At 37.7% G+C, this 18,105-nt stretch overlaps 1 long non-coding RNA gene across 3 annotated transcripts in view; it reads left to right on the top strand.

The window, feature by feature from the left end:
- Nucleotides 1-18,105, top strand: part of LOC137862535 (uncharacterized) — a 155,374-nt gene that overhangs the window by 70,909 nt on the left and 66,360 nt on the right. For all 3 annotated transcript variants that reach the window (XR_011100384.1, XR_011100383.1, XR_011100382.1), the window contains one exon: nucleotides 9,208-9,336. This is a non-coding gene — a long non-coding RNA (uncharacterized lncRNA). The remainder of the gene's footprint in view (nucleotides 1-9,207; nucleotides 9,337-18,105) is intronic.

Here is an 18,105-nt window from a genome sequence, read left to right as displayed (position 1 = left end):
GTCAGAATAAACTAATAACAGTCTGCTTGTTAAAAGGCTATCTTCACTGAACCTAAAAGGGCAGAGTTCTACCACTTCCACACAGCTATTTCTGTACTAGTGTTGCCACGAAAAGCAACGCTGGAAGAATTTCTGGAAAAATAAGGCCAAAGAAATAGTCATTCACATGAGCATCTGACACAATTACATAACTTTAGAAATCACCATAGCAAGTTCTGAACAATGTGTAAAATGAAAAAATGCTCACCGAAGGCAGAGAGCAGTGAAGAACTACAAGGCCATTTGGAAACTGCTGTGCTGTAATACTCCATGTAAACACATAATCTTCAGCCTGGTTGGAGAGAAGAGTGCCTATGAAGCTGTAGATTGCCCGCCTTCCTCCGTAACAAACTCAGTTTGTTTACTGAGGGCTAAATGAGTTATGCATGCACCTGGAAGCCGATTTCCCTACCCCCCTCCGCCCCAGTATTTTCATTTCTTTTGCTAGAAAGAGCACCAGTGGAAAGGATGTGTTATACAGGAACAGAATACGTCAACAATGTATTCTAAAATTTACTCACTTTTTTTTTTTATTATTATTATTTTTTATTTTTTTTAAGGTGTTTTAGAATGCCTGTGTATCTAACTCAAAAGTAACTTCTGATACTTTGTTTCTGCCAGTGATTTCTCTGGTTCAAGTTACAGCAGTGTTGATGCTGACCATAAAACTGGCCCTCTATCAAGTATTGATAATTCTGATCATTCGTCAACCACATTTCTCTGAAATATAAACAATGAAAATGACACAAACCAAAGTTTAATGACAATGTTTGCTTCTTTTCCAAAGAGCAAGACTTCAGTTTTATTTTTTTCCACTTCTTTATGAGTTTTGCTTTCAATGTTTTCTCTCTGGTTTGCAGAACCAGGAGTAGGAGGAATCAGTTTCTCGTATAATTTCCCAACTCCTAGAGTTGAGCTGTGTAGAAACCCCATTTACCACTTGACTAGCAATGATAAAAATCCCAAGATTATTCCATGCTACTTACTTCAATGTGGAGTCTCAATGAAATCGGTGCTTTCATAGAGGCTCATAGTTTGGCCTGGATCCAACTGAAGAACTGAAGTCTTTAGTGGCTGACAGAAAAGTGAGGGAAGGAGGTATTTATTATTATTATTATTATTATTAACTAGAAAAATAGCCTGTCCTATGTAGAATCCTTCTCAACTCAAAAAGTCTCCTAAAGGAACTCAGCCCAGCGGTGCTGGATGGTTGGAATATTCATGGAAATGTCTAGTTCTTGGAACACTTCCACACTTCTTGATAATTATACTGATTGTTTTCTAATTTTGTAATATAGTTCATTCATGGGTAGCAAATTGCTTTTTAGAAAGTGACTTGCTTAGATTAAGTGTCAACCCAAGCCTGTGATGCTGCATCTTTTTTCAGCTGTGCTCTGGAGATGGTGTCTATGAAGAGCCTTTCTCAACACAGTATGAGCCAGTTAATAATAAAAGAATAGGATTTTATTTCTCGGATGGTTTCTCCATAGGAATAAACTGTGTTGGAGTGAAAGCTGTGAGCCTCGAGCTAAAAGGCCAGATAGGAGTTAACTTGGTGGCAGCCAGCAGCTCAGATCAGTGGAAGCAGTTTGGCCACTAGAGGGGACTAAAGACCCGCACTGGGCTGTCCTGGGTCATTTATTCGATTTTCTCAGGAGCCAGGCAAAGTCAGAGGAGCAGATCAGAGCTGGTGGATCCACTCTGGAGATGAACTGCTGGCTGTACCCTGCAAGCCAGTACAGGGAGGGCTTCTTTCCTTTCTCCCACACTGCTGTGGAGTTAACAACGGCAGAGTGCATGGAATTGCACAGAACAAAGTCTGGAGTAAGAGCGAGATCAAGCCTGCGTATGTCTCCCCAGGTACCTCTGGGAGTCACCAGCATAGGCTGATGGAGATGCTGTCAGTACTGGATTATTACATTAATATTCATTTTGCCCCACGTTCACTGATTGAACCTTGAAGCCCTGATCTTTATTTTGCGAAGTACGTACCACACAGGCTTCTTATCAGTTGCCTATTCTGCAATGCAGGGGGATAACATTTAAAGCAATAGTAGCTCTTTTCTGCAGAAGGTCACATGCTGAGTTGTCTTTTTTTTTTTTTTTTTTTTTTTTTTTTGGTGTGTGTGTGTGTGCAGTAGACAAACTACTTGCTACTAATGAGAAAAGAAAAAAAAAAAAAAAACAGTCTTGCCTGTGAGATGCTCTTTGAGTCTGAATTTTGTGTGGTCTTTACATATGTGTCATACAATTGATTTCAGCAATGGCAATTATTTCCAGTTTCACTTTGGCCAAACTGTTAAGCATTGGCTTGATAGTAAGAATGGAAGACGAGCAGTTGTTAGTAACTATCAGTGACTTTCTTACATCATTTTTCTTCATACTTTCCTCTTCTTTCAGCAAAGATCCTTGACATGTTTTATGGTATCCTATCTGCCTAACATCCTGCTATGAAAGGTGAGATCCTGCACTCTCTAGAGGGCAGTGTCTTTTCCAGAGAAAATTGCTTTCAGAGATCAGTATACAAACAGTAATGAGGTTTTCTTTTATCAGGAGTTTGAAGATACCAGGAGAATGTACTGAGCTGTTGGAGGAGCCCAGTAAAGGGGATGCTATGCTCTCTAGAGGGCAGCTTATGGATAGGCTTCTAGGGTTGCTGAATATGTGAGCAGGAAATCTGGTCTTGATAGTAGTTCAGGAGATGCCTTATTATAGATGTGTGTTCTCACTGGAAGAAGAATATATGACTAAGTGCTTACCTAATTTCTGTATTTCAAAACCTAGTCCTGGTGCTTGTGAAACCTGAAAGAAATTTTCCATTTGCAGAAATGGATTTGAAATAATGCCCCTATAATTGGTTAGAAAGGATATGGTTTGCATGTGCACATTTAGGGGCCTAGATTCTAAATAGATCCAAACTGAAATTTATTGATGATAAAAGATTAGACATGAGAACAAATACAAACAACATTTGCATTATATACCATAAATAAACCATAAACCGTATTTGAATTAAGTGACTAGAAAAAACTTGGTTAATTTGAATCTGGTTTGCTTTATGTTTTTGATAACAACACATCTCATATTATGATGTGAAACACTCAAGGTTGTTAAGATAATGTTCACTCCCACAGCAGATGAGTCAGCTCTTCAAACCTAATAATTATTATCCTCATTGATTCCTACTATCACTCAGCCCATGATGGGTCATTTGTGGCTTCCAGTCTTTTGGACACAGCCATATGGCATCCCAGTGGGATTCAGGGCACTGACCCTGGGCTATTACAAGGGATACACGGTTGGCATGCTAGACTACTGATTAAATATTAACCACAGCAGACACATTATTTCCACTCTGCTTTGAAATGAGTCTTTAATTAGAAAGAAAATAGCAGCAGCAAATGAAGTTTCATGCTTGTTGTCTGAAGTAAATATTTTGACCCATTGCCTGTGGTACAAGCTCAGAAAAGTCCCAAGAGACTTTCAGGCTGCCACTCAGATGATATAGAAGTGTCTTGGATAGCATGCAGCCATCGACCATCTAACTTAGGTAAGGAAATTTAAATAAGGGAGATGTCTTAGCTAAATGAAAAAAAAAATACTTCTGATAAATTTAGTCATGTATTTTCCAAGACCTGTTACTGATGTAATTGTAGTTGTATGAGTAACTGAAACTTTTTTTTTTTTTCTTTTCCTGTTAATGTAAATTATTGTCAAATAAATTTACCAGGAGCTTTAATTCAATTCTTTATTTAACAGTCCTGTTTATTATTCTTACATGCCCTGAAAGAAGAGCCATCGGGTTTAATTACATTCTGGGGGAATAACTAGTTAAGGATGCACATTTTACAGTTCATGAATAATGTATGGTTTCACGTACATAACTTTAATGTTTTATCTTTTATAAGATGCTGAGATAATCCACAATTTATTTTTTTTGCCCTCAGAAATGAAGACATAATCATTATTATTTTTTTAATTCCTTATTCCTAAGCCTTTGGTTTTGTCTTTGCAGTTTTTCAGCCCCTGAGAAACCTTTTCTAAAAATGAAGCAGATTCTTATTTATTTTCTTTAAACAAAAACAAAAACTCATTCATAATTAAATAAAAATAAACTTGCTGATGGTTAATACTTATTTGAAGTCCAAGGGAGTATTTTCTAAACACAATCATTCAAAATTTTTCTTTGCAGAGAAATATATACTTCCTTTTTCTGCCAAATAATGGGCATCTCCATGTTGTTGATACCAAGTTGATAGCAAGCCTGTTAAGCGGTGGTTTCACATGCATAAATCCTGCCACTCCCTTTAGTGTTATAAGCCTTAAAAGTGACAGTTTCATTTTTCAACACAGTTTTCTGAGGGACAAGGCTGAGTAAAAAGTCTTGATGTGTTATTACAAATCTTTCTTAGTTTGGGGTTATGTTCTACACAATTTAAGCATGACTGTGGTCTTAGAAACAATTTTATCTTTAGAACAAAGCAGAAGCCCATCAGAAGAACTGGTAGTACATAATAATAGGCTGTTCAAAAAGTGTATATTATCAGAAAAGTTTCTCATAGTCGCTCCAAAACAACTAATGTTTTTTAATACCCTAGAATGTCTGATGTATCACATACTAAATGCCTGCCCTCATGCTAGTGTTTTATAATATCTGTTTCTTAAAACCATTGGTGCTTTTTGGCCACATACCGTGGACATTATTTTCATTAATAATGCTTACATAACATATGTTCATGTGATATCTTGATTAATTAAGTTAAATTTCACAACAAACCACTTATTCAGTTAGTTATTTCAGGTGCTTTTTAGTAGTGGTAGTTCTGTTGAAGACCCTAAATAATAAAACAACACTTCACTCTTCCCTTGTAATCTACTCTCAGTTATACTTGTGCAAGTTGAAAGCATGTATTAATTTTCTTCTTTTTAATTAAAGCTGGCTTCTATAACAGGGTTTGAATTTGGTTAGTACTCTTTAAAGTAGTGATGTCTTAATCCACAAATGAAAATGAATGTTTTCTCTGTAAACAATTAGGAAGATTGTCTGCTTAAACAGGTGAGAAGACAACAAACACAAATTGTGCTTGGTGGTATTGAAGAAATTCTTAGCTTATTGAGTCTGTCATTCTGGAAACAAAAGAGCCTTGAATGAACAGGAGACATTCAGGAGATCACAGCGGTTTCTGTAGAGAGATTTTGCCCTCTGAAGTCCCACCTCCATCACTGGTGCATGCTTAACCCTGCACAAGGCTTTTTAAATGTGGCAGCAATGCCTATTGTCAGCAATTTTAAGGCCCTTCCAACTCCTAGTGTAGCTGTCTCATTGCTTGAAGCCCTCGTATAGAGGTCTTAGGCAGTTTTCCTTAGTCATGTCCAAGGGGAAGCTCTTTGCAGAGTCTCCCAGTGTTTCTTCAACACCGTAATTAATAGAAAAAGGGAGAATTTCTTCCCTTGGTGTTTATTCATGCAATCGGAAAGGTGCCCATCAACATCCTCCCTTCAACATTAACAGCAACTTAAAGACTGAAATCCTTAGGGAGGTTCTTTGTGATTTCCCTAGGCTTTGGGTCAGGCTGTGTCCACTTCTGTGTGCTCTGTCTTTTCCTCCTACTTCATGCATTTAACCTTTTCAAGTTTCTAAGAAATCTATTTTGAGACTTTGTGGATTCATTTAATTTGTTACATGGTAAAGAAAAATAGCTGCTTTGCTAAGCTGGCATTACTGGCAATAGGTCAAATTCTGCTAGCAGTTTCTCTCTTCTTGGTGCAGAGTAGTTCCATTGAAGTACATGCAAATTCTTCTTGTCCCACTTCTGAACAATTTGAAGTAGAATTTAGCCCACTATCCTTAATTACATGAAAATCATCTTGTAAAGGTCTCATTAGTCTTTCCATTTGTGCTGCAATTTTTCTACATTATTCATTCTACCTAATATATGTGAGTGATGTTGGATCTGGCTGTTTACATACAGAGGGTTTATATTACAATACTCTTTGAATCCCTGACTGTGTTCATGGGGTTCTTTTTGATTACGGTAGGACTTAGTTTAACAACGGACAACTGATCTCAAAACTATAATGACTCTGCACTAGAGAAGACTCCTTTAAGTCAACAGGTGCCAGTTGATTTTTTTCTATGCTATGAACTCCACAATATGTGTGTGTCTGGTTTCCTTAAGGTTCCTCCTTCTCACCAGGGCCTTAAATATTACACATATTGATGGCAGGGGACTCACGTAGAAGTGTACTGATTTTACTTCAGGGTCATTGTGCTGTTGGAATTGCAATCATTAGTGTTTATGGCAGTAGAAAGAAAAAGAACGAATTTTTCAGTCCTTGGACTTTCAGTGTCTATTTATGTTACCTGTTAGCAAATAATGCAGTGTCTGAAGATGACTGCCCTGGGCTGTGTTCTTGCCACTCCTTCCTCCTTGATATCTGATTGGATAATTGGAAAGAAATCCTCGTAGGGGAATTAATGTAGGAAGTGGGAACAATCTTGTTTGTTAATTGGAATGATATCTTAATTACTCAACATATAATTTTGGATACTATGGGGCATGGGTTCTAAACACTAAGCCAAAAGTGATGTTTTCATCACTTGTACTTATGGGTATTTTATGACTTGTCTTTGTTCTGTAAGAAAAATATCTCCATCTTACCCTCACGTAATGAGAACATTTGCTCATTTTGCTTACTTCATCTTTCTGTACAGTGTGTTGGATACTATTTTCATCTTTAAAACTTTGGACTATTTGTAAACTAGTGCTGTGTGTTGTGGTAGATTGGTAGTTGTTAGTACCATTGGGTTCCGGAATGTTTTGGGCTAGAAGAAGATATAGTAAATACGCAAACATGAATAAGCAATTATCTATATTTTATTTTATATTTTATTTTATATTTTACTGTCTTTCTCCCAGTCACATCCATTTTATTACTTAGAACCAGGGAACAAAGTCTCCTGTATGCTGTATAACTTCTGATTCTGCCAGGTCATAAAGATGTATCAGTCCTGTCAAAATACACTCATATAAACTTACCCAAGTTTTTCTGTGGCCTTACAGAGCCTAGAAAATACAGCTTGTGAACCCTGACTACTGATGCATTAGACCTGCTGAAATACTAATAAGATTGCAAACTGACTGATTTCTACCCTTTTTCTCCAAGGAGTGCAACAGTTGCTCAGAAATGACCCAAATAATTTTTATTAATGGGCCCAACATTACTTTCATTTCAAAAGAGACAAATCATTTAATAAAATGTGTGTTCAGTTGTGTTCATTAGTGCTAATCAGTAGTTCATTAAACCTTAATCATATCAATTTCGGGCCACTAATATTCAGGTAGTTTAATAAAGGACCCAGCAGTAAAAGAGCACACATTGCATATTCAGGAGCATATTCATCCACAGCAAACCCTGCTTGAATACATGCTGTCCATTCAGCTGAGTATCAGCAATGTGATAATAACAGATGAAAGCAAAAAAAGGTATACATGGTAGAACAGAGAAAGATCTCTGAAGAGAGATCTCGACTAATTAGAGGGCTATGCAATCACCAACCACATGAAGTTCAACAAGAGCAAGTGCCAGATTCTGCACCTGGGATGTGGGAGCCCTGACTATACATACATACTGGGGGACGAGAGGCTGTAGAGCAGCCCCACAGAAAGGGATCTGGGCGTTCTGCCTGACAGCAAGTTGATTGAACATGAGCTAGCAGCGTGCCCTGGCAGCCAGGAGGGCCAGCCCTTCCCTGGGGTGCCTCAGGCACTGCACTGCCAGTCGAGGGAAGGGACTGACCTGCTCTTCTCTGCCATCATGTAAGAAAGACATCAAACTATTAGTGTCCAGAGGGCTACAAAGGTTGTGACGGGTCAGGAGGGCAAGTCACAAGGAGCAAGCGAGTTCCCTTGGTTTGCTCAGCCCCGAGCAGAGCAGGCTGAGGGGAGGCCTCATGGCGGCCTGCAGCTCCCTCAGGAGGGGAGCGGAGGGGCAGGCGCTGAGCTCTGCTCTCTGGGGACAGCGACAGGACCCGAGGGCACGGCATGGAGCTGGGACAGGGGAGGGTCAGGCTGGGGGTTAGGGAAAGGGTCTGCACCCAGAGGGTGGTCGGGCACTGGGACAGGCTCCCCAGGGCAGTGGTCAAGGCAGCAAGACTGCAAGAGTCCAAGAAGCATTTGGACAATACTCTCAGACACATGGGATGATTTTTCGGTGGCCCTGTGTGGAGCCAGGACTTGGACCCAGTGATCGTTGTGGGTCCCTTCCAGCTCAGGATATTCTGATTCTGTGATTCTATGAAAACAAAGCTGGTATACAAAGCTGATATAGTTTATAGACCTACTGTGCTTGTATGTTAAGAAGCCTTTGTCCCATAGAGTCATCTGTTGACTTTGTTGAGAGTGCAGTTTGATCAAGGAGTGGATACAGGCTGAAAATTTTGACTGAGGAAGTGGGTTTTTTTTTTGTTTTGTTTTGTTTTGTTTTGTTTTTGTGGAAACAGCAGTGACACACTGATCCCAGGACAAAATCTAAATATATTCAAAAGGCTTAGTATTTTGAAAGGATGATTCGTAAAGCACCATGTTGGAGAACACTGCGTATAGTCTCTAGTGCATAAAGTCATAAAGTAATTAATGTGTAAAATTTTAGGATATGAGCAGTGACATCTGATGCCACGGCTACTAATGTCTTATTCAATGCTTCTGACTCTAGCGTAGTCCTTTTCTGAGATTCCATACTATCTTCCAAGAAAGGTTGTTACTAGTTGAGCAATTTGCTCTGGATGTGTGAAGTCCACACGATGCTACAAAGCCGAACAAACATGCTTCACATTTTACTATTTATGTATTAAAAAGTCACTGTGAATTTCATGGTTTGTGCTGAGGTCTGGATAATAAGAGTGACTAGTATTGATGCACTAGTTTTGTGTCAGAGCACAGATTTGCCAGAAATATCATGAGTGGTTTTGTTTCAGTTAAAATTTTAGATTAATGCACATTTGTAAAACCACATCGGTTCTACTCGCTTCTCTGAACCAAATGAGGTAACAGCTGGTTGGAAACATAGAAATCTAGGGGGAAGCCTGGAATTATTTGCTGCTTATTCTCAAGGTATATTCTTTGAAATCCAGTGGTAGTTTCTGTAATGTTGGTTTCTGTATTCTAGGTTACCATAGCTGAAATAGGTGTAGCAACCCATGAATGCCTTCCCTCTGAGAAATGCACTGTACCATTTTATCATCTGGTACAATAAGATGCCATCATACAGTGAGATCATCCTTCTGATCCTGTCCAGGTAAGAAAATTGTTGTTTGACTCTAACTGAACCTGTACTTTTATCCCCTTTTGCACCAGCATCTCTTCTTTCTGTCTTAGATAGACTTGATATTTATATTGAATTTTCATCCTACATTAATACATTTTGCCAGAAAGAAAACACGAATTTGTCTTCCTTTACTCTGTAGATTGAAAACCATATAGAGCATATTTCCTTTTTTCTTGCTCTATATTCACCCCTTCTCCCTTCACTTCCCCCTCCCACCCCCCCTTTTTTTTTTGATCAAATAAAGAAAATAAAATGTTATGGGAATGGAAAGGAAAATATAATGTGTTCTATACCAATTTCATTTAGTAAATGAGTTTCCAGGCATATCAATGAAATAAGAGACATAAATGTCTCTGCTAAGATAGCTATATTTATCAAGCTTTTAGTACCTTTGTATAGGTAAGTAAATGGTATATTTGTTTTCCCGGCCTACTCATGTCAGAAATGAGTTAAACGCATATAGAACAATCCTGGATAATTTCTGTTTATCATCTTGATAATTATTGCCATGGTATATTCATCTTGCTGGTCTGAGTCCCAACTCTGTCTTGTCGCTCTGTTGACTGGAGGCTCATGTAACATTACTTTACCACCTCTCTTAAAGTCTGCTTAAATAAAGCTGGTATTACAATAGACTGGTAATGATTTTGTGCACTGGGATAAGAGCTTATGATGATCTCCAAGAAGCAGTGTGTGTTCAGACAGTGTTGTCAAACCTGCATTGTATCATTGGGACTTCCAGCCTGGCAGAGGCAGGTTAGAATTTTAGTACAGTGTGGTATTTTCTTCTCCTGCTCTGTTGTCATATGACATGGATAGCAAACAATTCTAATGGAGACAGACATGTCTGTGCAGATAGGTTGGACTTTCTGAGAAAAAAAAAATATTCTCAGATGTTTTCTACACTGGCCTTTCTTTTCTCTTCCTTAGAAACATAGGCATATAATTTGGCAAAGTCTGAAAGAGGAGGTTAGGTAGGACTAGAGGGAAAAGACAGCTCAGAGAAGGTACAAACCATATTTGGCAAAGACACGATAGCTTCTGAGAAAACTTTTGGAGGATTTGCTTAAGCCATGTGTAATAAGAAAGTGCCCGTTTTTGTAAAGTCAGAAGAAGATGAAAGCAGAGATTTGGGGGATATCCTAAAAACCATCGGCAGCGCAAGCTCTCTAACATACATGTTAGGATATGCTGTTGGTGAAATGAAAAGCAGTTCAGCCTATAAAAGACAGATGGTGGACTGCCATAGATTCTGTTGTACCTGAACTGGTTACACTTATGAATGTGGCATGTTGGATATCAAATAATTCAAAATGTAATTGGTCTGAACTGAATGTGAGGCCTCAAGTAGGCAGAAGTTCTTCTTGAGTCACTGGGTGTGCTTCAGCAGAAGAATTCAAAGCTGTATTATTGTAGGTAGGGTTGCTTCCCTGCTCTTTTTTTTTTTTTTTAAATTGTCTTATGGAACCTTCAAGGAAAAAAAGAATGCAAAAGATCCTACAGTTTATCTATAATAGGCTTTTCCTCTGTAGCCTGGGATACCTAGGGTACATTGACTAGTCGAACAGTATCAGAATATAGATAATAACATAATGAGAATCAAGGATTAAAAAAGTGTAATTAGGAATGTATGTTGTTCGTAAAAGTTATGTCCCGGTATTGCTCAGGGCATAAAATAATTTAAACATAGGATTTCTTTGCAAAATGTTAAGAATCTTAGCTTGAACGATTAATTAAACAGTGGGTTTAAGAATAACAGTAAGTAGTTATCTGGAACAGATGGATCCCATGTTTTATATAGACTAATAAAGTAGTATGAACAGGATATATTTCCAAAACTGTCACTAAGGGGGACTAGATGATGTGAGGGATTGCTAATATGGTGTAGAACCATTAAATTTCTTTCATTGTAGTTCAGAAAATTTTAATAAGAAGTGAGCATTCTCTTTTTCCTTAATGACTGATGATGTCCTACATGAAATCTATGTGGGATGGTTTTCATTCTAATACTTAATAGGCAGACATCCACATCATGCAGTAAAACAGTGTGTTAATTCACTGTTGTGTTCCCTACAGAAACCAACAAGGGAATGGGGGCTGAGAATTGAAGCTGGGGGCTAGAGACTGAACCTCAGCAGATAGTTTGTGTTACTCATCAAACGTATTTTAAATAGTTCAAAATGCACATTTTTGTTTTGTCTTCTGTTTTGCTAAGGTGTGGTTGTGTGTATGTGTTTTATCTTTAATTCTGTAATTGCCTTTAACTTGGTTTCAGCTCTTCAGCTAGTTGAAATGAGTTCCATAAAGGTGGCGACCTGGATTCCTTGATTTCAGGGCATTATTTTACCCATCTCTGAGATTTTTTTTGTGGACAGCCTTCATTGTCCTTTTAGTCTCCTTCATTGTTTCTTTAGTTTTTTGAACGTTTGTTTTGTTTGCATGTTTGTTTGTTATTTTGTTAACCTGTTGCTTTTGGTGGACCTTCAAATGAGTTTTGTTCTCCAAAACCTTAATCTTAAACCCCCGTTTTCAAAAGAACGGTTTTTAAACAAAACACGTTCTTTCTGTACTCTGATCCACAGTATAAGAGTCTAGTGAAAGAAGTGGGAAAAGCATACTGAGATGAAGAAAGGTTTTTTTTTGTCTTTTAATTAACTGATAAAAAAAAAAAAAGGGAAGTGTATTTGAAGTATAAATAAGACTTGGCTCATTTGAAGTATAAGATATCGAAGGAGAAAGTTAATAAAAAAAAATATGAAAAATATAAGGAAAATGTTAGTGAAGTGTAAAAACTCCAAGAAGTAAAAGTAGTAAATGAAACATGAGAAACCAAGTTAAGTTTGCAAAATATTATATATATATATATATATATATATACACAAGAAATCTGCAGTCAAACTAAGGGTCATTGGGACAACTGGAAAACATGACAGGGAGGGGGGAGGTTATTGAATGAGGTTAATGTTGCTAAGGGCTGAAATGTGTTGTTTACAATGGTGGTACAAAACAGGACCTCAGGATCATATATTGGAGACTGTGATTGGTGTTTTGTCTATGAGGATGTAAAATAAGAGTTACAGTACATTAGACCTGGGCAAATTAAAACACCAGCTGAATTACATTCACAAGGATTCAAATCTGCTAGCAGAATATAGAGGAAAGTACTGTAGAGATTAATAGTGTTACCTGTATTGCTGGAGCTGTAGTGTGGTAGTAGTATGTTGTCATAGCAATGGCTGTTTTTAAGAAAATGGAGATTAAGTTTGCAAACATTTCTTCAGTTGTTGGTATTGCTGCCTTTTCATATATGTTCTTTGGAACGGAAAACACAATCATAATAAATCAGCTGTTTGAAAATAGGCCTAAGGGATTTAGGAGCAGAAATCACAGTGAAAAATTATAACAAGAAGAGTATTCCTGTATCAACTGAAGTCCATGAAAATTTACTCAGAAGTGTTGAGTTTGGTTTGGTTTGGTTTTGGTTTGTTTTTCCCAGTAAACCTGTCCACATAGGCTTTGGGAGAAGTTTTGCAACTGAAAAGCATGGCTTAGGAGAAGTACAGTTGTTTCTGTGCTGGGTGGGTTTCAATTAATTTTCCTTGTCGAAATTCATCTTCTGTCTTCCACCCACTTGCTGCAAAAACTCCAAAGATGCTGGTGTGGGACCATTGGGAGAATGGGAGAATTATATCTGACAGTCTGAACTAGTTTACAGCAAGGTTATAGTAAACAATATCAGGGAAAAAAGGGCTTTGGAACTCACTGTGAAAAGAATCAGGTCTATGACCGTAGACATCATTTTAAGTAGATGTTAGGCTTGAGTCTCTGATGCTTGGCATAGGCTGTTCATAGGAAGTCTTCAAGGCAATCTATGCATGTGTATTTTATAAAGGAAAGTGACCATAGGCAAATGGCAATGGGGACTTTTGTTAGTGAAGAAATCTTGAATTCTTAATATGTGTTTTAAATATGCAGAATGGGCAGTTAAAAATTTGCATGGATGGACAGCACTTAAGAGCAATTTCTTATTTTTCCTCTTCTGTGGTGATCCAGCTTAAGTTGTTCTTGGTTTTTATCTTACATTTGATTTTTATTGTAAGGATACTTTTCAAGTGATGGGTTTTAATGATATTTGGACAAAAATTAAAAGATTTTTTTTTCTCATTTCTGTCTAACTGACACTGCAGACAGATGAAAAGATGTGACTAACCGAGTGGATCAGTGTATCCCCATAACTTGAATCAAAACAGTCCATGAAACTAAAGGCTCTGGCTTTGGTCCCCTCTTTCTGATCCTAGCCTAAGGCAGACTGAAAGATCAAAGCTTAGCATGTCACCAGGTATAAAGATGATGTATTGCTTCTCTGCAGCTTTCTACAAATCTGATTTTCACTGCATGGAGCACAGAACTAGTTGGATGGTAGATTTGAAATAAAGTGTTGTTAAATATTTTAATAATTGAGGATGAACTTTGGAGATGAAACTGGCTAACTAGTTCTTTGGCTTGTCATTCTTCTCTCTCATCACTGATATAATAAATAAAAATGTATCGGGCCACCTTTACTCTTTCAGATACAGCCATGAGTCAAACTGAAAGTTTCATCATACCATTTGCCCCCCCCCCCCCCCTTCACCAACAGTTTAGGAAGTCCTTTGATAGAGTTTCACTAAGTTAAAAGGAGACTTCTTCAGAACTCCAACATTTTCAAGAATGAAGTCCTCATCTGGGGCAGCTTTCTTTGATGTTGTCTTTAAAACCGACCTTTGTAATCATTAACTGTGAATTGCAGAAAACAGCAAGGTCCATTTTTATGTTATGTGGGCTTATTAGCAATCATTTACATCTTGGAAGGTGGAGGAAAGAGCTACTGAATAGCGCTTTTTAAGCCTCCATAAAGATGTAGTGTTACTTATTTGCTTTTAAAAGGGTTTGTTTCTTTGGAGGTAGAAGCAGGATTAGATACAACTTTGTCCCAGGTATAAATGCATTACAGGAATTTTAGCTCAGGAGACTCCTACTCATGTTTCCTTGATGCAGGTTATAGCTGGAGCATGTAAGACTTGTGAGCTGACTAAAGGTTGAAGGGAGGTCTGGTTGTTGTAAAAATGTAGTCAAGCCAGAGGCTGGAAGGAGGCACTTAAACAGCAGTTTGCATGAGGAACATGAGTGATGCAATGACTTGCAGTGCAGTTTGACTTAACAAGATGAGTATTCTGTTTGAGAATATAATCATATATATATATATATTTTTTTTCTGTAGAGTAAATGAAACTGAATAAGATGGCCTTCTTCAAAATTATTATTTTGAAGGTAATGGTTTTGCTTACAGATATGTAATGGTTCCACCTGAGAAGTACAATTATTTATATGATGTTAAAACCTAGTGTCCTGTTCTCACAGATATTTTTGAAGATCCACTGGATAGTACAACAAAATATTTAATTTCATTGTTCATGTGCCAAGGGCTGGGTTTTCAGTTTCCTTTGAGTCCAGATGTCCAGGGGAAGACTGTTTCCACTACAGCATCAGAATAAATTACAGAGTAAAGGTATTGAAGTATTGTCCAAAAACCTATGCAGTCAGGTGTTGCCTTTGTTGATGCAGGTACAAAAATTACACAGTCTGTATGCCCATCCTGCTGAAACTCTTTAAGGATCTCTGGTGAATTACTCTGGTGCTTAAACAGAAAGGAATCAAATTATTTATGTAGAGCTCTTCTGGAATCTATCTTCACCATGCCCAAAAACACCTAGCTGCACACATCTAAACAGAGCTACAGACAGAAAACTCATCTGTCTCCAAGAGCTTGGTAACTAGTTGAACATCTTGGTTCATGCGAACCCAAAACATGATTTGAAGGATAAGAAGTGAACAGGCTATATTTACTGTAACACAGTAATATGACAACAGTTTGGCCTCTCTGAATTTCTAGATTTACTTGTATTAATTTTAATTTTTATTTTTTTTAAATGTAAAGCTTACTGCCAGGTCATATGCAAGGTACGATTTATGGCAGAATTTAAATTAAGAAAAGGTAATGGTCATCTGAATTGGAAGATATTCCCTATATTAGGAGCAACATGGAGTGTTTGAGCTAAAAGAGCAACTAATACTCAGTTGCTGTCTGAAGCCCAACTTTGAATGCTTTGATCATATATCAAAATGTTAAACAAACAAAAACCCTCTAAAGTAATGCTCTAACTCCTTTTGTAGATGTGAATTTATTGGGGCATTTGGGGTTGCCAGCATTTCCTCAATGCTGACAGGTGCAGATCTAATGAAAACATGCCATAGCGGTAAAATATATCCCAAAGGCTGCCTTGCACTGAGTTGGCTGGATGGCTTTGCCAGATGCCTGAATGCAGCACAGGTAGTGGCACTGCTTTGTGACAGAGTCACTAATACCTCATGTCCTGCCAGTGAACATGGTGAGTGGGGTTAATCTCTGTGAAGCCCATGAGCTGGGCTGAACTTGCAGGATCCAGGTTCTGAAACTTGACTTGCTTTGTGGGACTGCAGATGCCTTTGGCTCACCACATTATATATGCGTATAAATTATGCCATGAAAGCCTGTAGTTATTCATTCCAGAGCTGCTAAGATGCTTTGATGTGCTTGGATTAGATGGTGAAGAAACTGTAGCTCAGCTGGCAATATCCCACAGAGGGTAGATGCATGCATATAGTATGAATATAAATTCTCTTTGAGGCCTTACAGAGAAGCAAGGTTTACATACAGATCTAACAAACTATTTTGGGTTTCTGAAAAGTGGAGTGTACAACAGAAAGACTGTATTTGGAGCACTGCTTTGAAAATCGGAGGTAAAAACCAGTATGCGCTCTTAAGAATGAGTAAAACACCATTTTGTATGTGGTGGAAACAGGCAGAGAAAGGTTATGGTGCTGAACGAGGAGTTTGCCGTGGTAATAAATGAAAGGAACTGAAATGCTGGTGACTTCTTCCAAGTTTCAAACAACTGGAACAAGTCCAGGTTCATACCCTGCCCTCTGCCCTGTGCATTGTCTCAGCCATGCTTTGCTTGTCTCTGCAAATTGCTCATACATGTGTGTGAGAGGGATAAGACATTTATAACAGAGAGAAATCAACATTTATTTATTTATTTATTCATAGCCACAGGCTTATCCAAATGCTGTAAATTGAGGGATTCTGTGTGAAGGAGCACTTGTCAATGCGTTTATGGTCTTCTAAGAAACAGCAGCAATAACAAGCCCACCATGAGTTTTATTAAGCCATGTTAATTTTCTGTCAGTTCTGGGAGCTATAGTTTTTTATTTTTTTGTGTGTGTTGTGTTTTTTATTATTATATTTCTTGCAATGATTTCTGTTTCAGCTTCAAAAGAAGAAAGAATTTCATCTTTTCTATCAACAATTAAAAAACACGGTTTGAAGGATCATAGCCTGGATGTAATAGCCAGATTCTTGAAATTAATTAACTGAGAAACTAAGTGAATAATTCAAAACAAATAGCTTTCTTGACAATCGACCCTCTAGCATTCTTAGCAATTTCACTGGGCAGATCATATTGTTGTTGTCATCTTTGTATCAGAATAACTATCACTGGTTTCAACTTAGGTTTTCTTCTAGAGGAAGCTCATGTCCTTTCAGATCACTGTGAATTGTGACTGCATTTATTTTGTGGATATTTTGTGGTTCTTTTTGTCCTGATTTTTAACCTATCATCTTGGGTTTAGAGGTTTGGTTTGCTTTTTGAAATACACCTGTTTATGTGTATACAGCAACATCTTGAACTTGTTGAGGTGAGAACAATTTATTGTGCAGTCTTGCTCCAGCATCTCAAGAAAGCTATGCCCAAGCATAAATCATTTCTATCCTGATTTGTTAGGTATCTCCCTGTGCCAGAGAAGAACTGATCTCAGCTGTAATCTTCATCTGACCTTTTAAGTGATCTTTTAGAAGGGGTGCGTTGAGTCAAAAAGTAAGGCATTTAGTTTCATAGTTTTGTAGAGAGTAACCTGTAGAGGAGAGTTTTGATGTATTTTCAGTATTTCTGAGAATATGTACTGAAGAAACAGTACAAATAACTAGAGTGCTGAAGCCATCTTTTATTGTTGTAGTCCAGAGATAACAAATGCATATTTGAGGCCACTTCTTTATCACTCTGATGAGGAATTGCATAGGAAATTAGGACAAGGAAAGCATCATCTCCATTTCAGTAGTCTACTTATGTAAGATATTAAAGTTAACAGGTGAAAGGGGAAAAACAGGAGACAAGACCGATGTTGTGACTGGTCAGTCACGCAACATCTAGTGGTGGAGCAATATTAAAACTTTGTTCACCGACAACTCCCTTCAATATCAGAGCCATGGATCACATATTCTTCTTCGTCAGATGTTTGTGGTTTTGATTGATATTCTCCAAGATTTCTGGGTTTTATCCCAAAATCATTTGTATACTCTCTATTGTTTTTATTAAGCAATAATTCTTTTTGATTAGCTAATTAATTAAAATACTGTGGTTTGGATGGCTCAGAGGTATAGACTCACATTTTTAAAAACGTGTACTCAAATTTCATATTTTGCTTCTGCAAGTTATGTCCATTCTTTCTGCAAACATTCATCCATCTAAAGGTTGATATCCTTGGTCTTGGGGTTCAGTAAAAAGTGGTGGGAAAACACTTCAAAGGCCCTTTAATGAAGAAGTTGTGGCAATTGGTGGGATTATTTATGTAGAGTTCATTGTTGTTCAGCTCTGTTTAGGA

The sequence above is a fragment of the Anas acuta genome, chromosome 1, assembly GCF_963932015.1.
Source record: "Anas acuta chromosome 1, bAnaAcu1.1, whole genome shotgun sequence".
In the NCBI taxonomy this organism is placed as follows: domain Eukaryota; kingdom Metazoa; phylum Chordata; class Aves; order Anseriformes; family Anatidae; genus Anas; species Anas acuta.
Note: the sequence above shows the minus strand (reverse complement) of the source record. Positions and strands in the feature narration are given on the sequence as shown.